The following is a 6,717-nucleotide window of genomic DNA, read 5'->3' as shown; positions in this document are numbered from 1 at the left end:
CCAAGCCCCACATCCCCCCCCACAAATCTCATACCTTGTGTGCCCAGCAGTAAGACAGGATGGACCTGCTGGCAGGAGCCATGGCTGCAGGAGCAACTGTCACACTGCAGGCCTGCCCTGTGCCCACGCCAGTGCTGGGACATGTGGCCCTAGCCTGGGGGTGCTCCTGGTCTCAGGAACCACTTGGGGGGTGTGATGGGCTGGGGGAGGGGTGGAGGTAGCAGCAAGGGTGTGTATGAGAGAGAGAGAGATGGGGGTCAGGGATGGGGGACAGCTCCACATAGGAGAGGCACCAGAACTGGTCTTATAATCCCCCCACCCCTTATCTCCCCTAGAGCAGCCTCTGCAGGGGGAGGCCAGTTTGGAAGGGAAGGGACTTGCCCAGCCCAGCCCCTGAGCCCAGGTGGGGGCTTCCCAGGAACAACATGGGAATCACTGGGGCCTGGGCACAGGCGCAGGGAACAGAACAGCAAGGGCTGGCACTGCTAAGAACCACAAAGCAGAGGGTGGGACAGCTGCAGCTGGACTCATGTTCTGGTGCTTGGACAGAGCTGCTGCCAGGAGGGAGCTAGTGGGGATAGGCAGGGGCTGTGGGTCAGGAGTGAGGGGCACTTGGCGAGGAGACTGTGGATTGGGAGTAAGGGGCAAAGGCAGGGGCAGGGAACCAGCATATCAGTGCTGCTCAGTGCCCCACATCCTGGTGAGCACGGGGGGCAAGGACAGCTCCGATTTTTCTATGACAAAAAACCCAAATGCTAAAGTATATAGCTCGGGGTCAGCAACGTTTTTGAACAGAGTGCTAAAAACACCCCCAACCTTGACTTGTAAGATGTTGTCGTGCCTGGGGCGGATGGTGGAACAGCCACGAGGTGCCCGATCCTTGTTGAGGCAGTGCAGCCCTGGCCCCTTCCCTGCCATCTGGCCTGAGGCATGTGTGCCAAGCAAAATGCCTTCGGTTGCCACACTCTGGCACCGATGCCAGGGGTTGCCTACCCCAGTATAGATATTTAGAATTCATTTTATTATGATGATAGAGGCTCTGGTAGGCTTCCAAATTGCTTTAAAATTGTAAATATATCAATAAAACATTGCCCAACTGATCTCCTCTCTATATAGGGGCATTTCATTTTAATTGTAGAAGAACACAGATTTTGGGTATTATAATGAGAGAATTTTGGGGGCTTTTTAATCAGAACATTTGCAGTTTGTAAACAGGGCATGCCAGGATCTCTGTTTACTCTGTTATCTCTGCTAGTGAGGCAAGTGGCGGGACCTGGGCAAAGGAGCCTGCCTAGGGCCAACACTGAGAACCCAGCTGGAGGGCAGACAAGGTTGCTGACCTCCTGGCTATTTGGGGCCAGAAGGACACACATTGACAGTTCAAAGTGGGCCACTGCAAGAAGCAAATCATCTGGGTGATAGCTGCCCAGATGGCAGAGGGACAACACCAGAAGACGTGACAGCAGTGCTGCCTGATGGCCAACTGTGCAGCCATGGCCCACTGGCAGCTGGCCCAGAGGTTCAGGCGACTCTGCTACAGTGCCCATACCGCAGCCCAGGAAGCTGTGTCGTCCCCATCTGGGTCTGGCAGGCATGCAGCCATGGGGTCACAGGTCCAAGGTTGCAGATGCTGTTGCAGGTGGCAGCAAGTCACAGCCGGGCAGCAGCCTCCACTGCCAGACTGCTGCAGTGGATAGAGGGTGCAGAAGCCACTCCAGGTTAGGGCTGCTTTAGCAAGCCAGCTGGCACAAGGGGCTAGTGTCCCCAGATACCAACTGGGCCTAGTGTCCCCAGATAACAACTCAGAAGCTCCTGAGGGCAAGTAGCCCTGAGCTGCTCACCAGGGCAGCTTTTTATACTGCTGGGGCCAGCCTCTAGCTCCCCCTAGCTAAAGATCCATGAGGAGCTGGGCAGGGTCACTTTGCACCAAGTGGCACAATTTGCCCCACACAAAAGTGTATGTTCAGGCATATGTGCTGAGGCACAAATCTCCGGTACACATTTGTGCCACTATTTGAGTTGCTGCAAGTACACGTGCCTGCATGTGTGGACACACCCCATGGATATCCAGGGGTAAAAAAAATGGAATAAAAACCTAGAGCAACACATTCTTGGGACCAATCAGCAGACCTGATGATCTACCAGGTTTCTTCTGACTCTAGAAATCTATGAAATCTAAGCATGCACTGCTGAGAAGTGGAGCTGGACCATCTGGAGCTGCTCCACAGCTGCTGGTCAGGCTCTGCCCAGTAGGATAGCCATGGCTGAAGCCCTGGGAGGTCCCCAGGACCCCAGGTAAGGCTGCTGGGGCCAGCACAGTGCTGACCCCAGCCTCCCCTGCTGCCCCTGAGGTAACTTGATGCATGCCAAAGTGCACATGGTACAGGTATTCCCGGGGGACAAGTAGCTGCAGTGCAAGGTGCACCACTGCTAATTGTCCCCAGGGAACCAAACATCCACACATCTGGAGGTGCCCCATGAGACCCAACCAATGCCAAGTAAAGAGGCGCTATCACCTCCCATGCTTTGCATCTAATGCTCCTATTGTTGCATCCCAAAAGCACGTTCACCTTTCATGGTGCTGAATTATACTATAGACTTATATTGAGTCTGTGATCCTCCAAGACTCCTAGATCCTTTTCTGTAGTGCTGCCATCCAGCCAAGTGTCACCCGTTTTTTAGCTGGGTTTTTGATTATGATACTACAGCCTAGAGGTCACAAGTATGTGGGACCCTGTTGCCAGTAGACTACAGGATATAGCCTTCTAGCTTGTCTACCTGGGAAGAAAGCATTTGTTGCTGAAACTCCAGTAGCAGCAGCAGCAGCCAAGAATGTCAAAGGGCTCCAAGCCTGTAGGCTGATTTGATGTCTCTCATCTATGTACTGGCCTTTTCCAACCCTTGGAATAGTTCCAGCCTTTAGAAATGTTTGAGTACGACAAGCATTTCTCACAATTCCCCTCAGTGTCTTACTGTAGATGCTACAAGGCTGGAAAGAACTGAGCCTTGCTCCACAGGTGAATGCCCTGAAGTTGGAGAAGCAATTACCTCTCACTATCCACTACAAGCCTCCCAAAATAAAAAAATGCAACTGATTCACTGCTTCTTATTGATCCCCAGCATTCTTCTAAGGCAGGCCAGGAATAAGTCATAGTCAGTGGTGTCAAGTGCTGCAGGCAGATGAAAGAATATGAACAGGTTCATCCTCCTATATCCAGGGACTAAAGTAGGTTGCCAGAGCATGGCTGCTGCAAGATGACTGAGTGATACAGTGGAAACTAGCTACAATTTATTTCATTTAAGGCCCTTTTGGTTATGATTTTCAATCAAGATTAAGCATGTGATGAATGATAAATGTATTGAAAGATTCTTAGTGCCTCTGAAATTGTATTAATGTCCTTGATATATTGTGTTGTCCTTCCACTGTACAACTGGAGTTTGTCCACTTGTTTCCCCGGTACAAAGTTAAAAGCTCCTGTTCTTTGAGAGCAGAATAGGACTTTCATTCCATAAAGGAAAGATTCCAGGATGGACCCCCTCACCCAGATTTTCTGTAGATGATGATTAGGCCCATGGCTGGATCTAGAATTTTGAAACAGGGGGGTACAGATGGTGAGATGCATCATCACATATAAAAGCAACACATATTTTTCTCCAGTTAAGAATAAATGGGAAGCTTTACTATATGCTCAGGACTCGGGGCCTAGCACTTGATTATTCAGTTTAAGATTGAAGCACAAACAAATGTAACTTCATTGGAATGAGTTAAAAACAATCAACAAGGCTGTGAAATAGGAGCTTAATTCCCAGGAGCAGCTAACAGACAGCAGAATTGCAGAACTTTGGGATTTTTGTAAACTCTGGATGGACCAGGAATGAAAGAGGGGTGCAAGTGCACCACTGCACCCCACCCCTCCCTGATCCATCCCTGATTAGGCCCACCATTTTCAAGCCTAGTTAACCTACTCATTCTTAATGCATCAAGGTTTTTCTAATTTCTTGAGGGATGAAGTAACATGAATCCTCTTTACAATTCGTCAAGTCTTGGTCTAAAGAACTTTACCTATTCTTCAGCACTACCAGTTCAGCACTTCCAAAATACCTGTCTTCTTTGGCAGCAAGTTACTATGAAGTTATGGAAAAAAGGAGAAAAGGACAGCAAGAGACAGAAGGAATAAAAACCATCCAGAACACTTTCAAACAGTATCTCTTACTGTATCCAAGAGACCAAAAGGAAAAAGGCTCATTGATCAATATGTTTGCAAGAGACATGGCGGAGAACCAAGTTGCAACTTTGAATATACTTATGGACGGGGATTTCTGTAAAAGTTACAACATTTCCCACATTACTACAAAAATAGCACCGTTCCACAGGGTCTGAGAATGTAAAGCATTTAAGAACACTGTTCACCCGATAACTAACGGTTTAATTGCTCTATGTGCATTATGTCTGAGTAAAAGTTCAGCACAAAATCATGTATGTTGTCCAAATCAAACTGTGTGCCCTTCATATATTCCTTAACTTAAATACTAATGATTTGTTACAATGGGATATTACTGCCAAAGCTTATAAAAATGGTATAGAGAAGTAAAGGAGTTCTCAAGCATTTGAAGAAGACAGGACAGAGATTGAAAGATTCTTTAGAGCATTTTAAAATTAAACAAAGATGCAAGCCACAGAATTCAGAACCAAATCCTATTTTTCCCTAAAGTTAAGTTTGTTGACACCTTGATTTTGATTTATACCAATCTGTATTTCAGACATAAAACTACTATCAAAAGGTGTCAAGCCAACATTTTGACAATACACTGTCTTTTCAGTGGTTTCTTCCTGATGCCCATTTAGGTAGGCTGTGGCCAGAGGCTGTGCCTTTCTGTGCACAGCGTAACACAAATAAGAATGAAAAAAATAACCTTCTCCCCCAAGACTATTTGCTTTCCAACATTATCTCAACCAGCCAGTTAGGTGACACACCTGTAAACCCACTGAATGCACTGGGCTGATTTTGGATCCCAAACACATACAGACATTGTCATTGCTCTACATATTGTGCCTGCTCTCTAGCTCTATTTTCCCAACCATCCAACATGAACCAAGCAGGCAAATAGATGAGAGAGCAGGAGGCAGAAAGAACGCACATTCAAATTGAAGTGTTTCATCTTGTGGGATGATGAGAGGCCTCAGCTTCCACTAATTTGACTTGTATTTGGGTACTCAGCACCAGGCACCACCCAGTCTATGGGACTGACATCACTGATGACAGATTTAATTTTGGATGTACCAATCTTAAAAACATCTTGCTAAATTCAAGTACTACAAACATAGTGTCTAAGCAGAGCTAAATATATAGCATGTATTCAGCTAGGTTTGTTTATAAAAGTGTCAAACAGAACATACTTAATGCCTTCGAAGACAGAAAGATCTGCAAAACCAGCATGAAAGGTATTGAAATCTACAATGTACAGTGTAACTATAAAATAGACACATTATGGAAACAGGTGAAACAGCAGCCATGAAAAACGTAGAGAAATTAGGCCTTTAAAAAAAAATCTAAACTCACAGAGACAACCTTACAGTTCTGACTCATCGAAAACAGTAATGGTAGTGAGAGCTTTGTTAAAGATCCTCAGTGTGCGAGTAGAAATTTCCACTGCTCAACAAAATGCACATGGAGAACACTGTGCTTAAAAAAAAACTACTAAAACATACCACATTCACAAATAAATACCTTGTTCCAAGCCAAAGTAAACAACTGAGGCCTCAAATCACAATTGTTTCTGAAATTCTCTTAGACTTTGTTGTTACGACTAATATCTAAGATTGCTGTAATCAAAAGATCAGATCATTCTCAATCTAATCTAAAATCGAGATTTCACTCCTATATACTTAACCTTACTGTTGCCTGTAATCAGTTTATTGTTTTTCTTCTTTAATAAAGTTTTCCTTGTCATATAAGGCTTTAACACAGCTACAGGGGAGGAAAACACTTACAGTAGTAGAATGTAATAGCAGAGACACAAGCGCTGGCAGCAGGGCCCAGGAACAGGTATAATACTTAATTTAAATTCATTCACTTTAATCATTTGGATTTAAGGGTAATGTTATGCCTTTAAACTGGAAGGGTGCTGGAAATGCTTCTGACAGTGAGGTTTCCTTGGTGCTGGAATGTTCTTTACACTGGTTTTGCCAGTCATGATTTATTAACCTTTCAGAAGTACTGGAAAATATATATTTCTTTCTGGCATTTGGATAGGCTGGTGGATTGATGGATGTTACATGTTCTGATACTAAGAAATCTAACTTACAGAAAAGTAACCAACAAAATGGATGGGTTCTCAAATATGAAGCAAAATTAATAAATAAACAAACAAAGCCCTTTCACGACTATACATAAATAGCACTTTCCTCCCATTGCATGATTAACACCTTAAACAAAGGGTTTGCAACTAAAAAAAAATATCCCAAGACTTTAGTCTCTCATTCTCATTAAGTGAATACACATGCCCCTGACAAACCCCATTTTCCAAAGCAATAATGATAAAAATGTAGAAGATATTTGCATCCACCAGCCCGTTGCATGCATTATGATGGGAGAGGCACCCAGTATAATTATTTAGGGAGGGGCACCCAGTTTAATTTCTTTAAGAGTCAACACTCATTTTACACTGCTACATGTATTTACATGATTATAACTTACATAATGAATTCAACATTTG

This window comes from Crocodylus porosus, unplaced genomic scaffold, assembly GCF_001723895.1.
Source record: "Crocodylus porosus isolate Cpor-Errol unplaced genomic scaffold, CroPor_comp1, whole genome shotgun sequence".
NCBI lineage: Eukaryota > Metazoa > Chordata > Crocodylia > Crocodylidae > Crocodylus > Crocodylus porosus.
The sequence above is the reverse complement of the archived record's forward strand: the minus strand, read 5'-3'. Positions refer to the sequence as shown.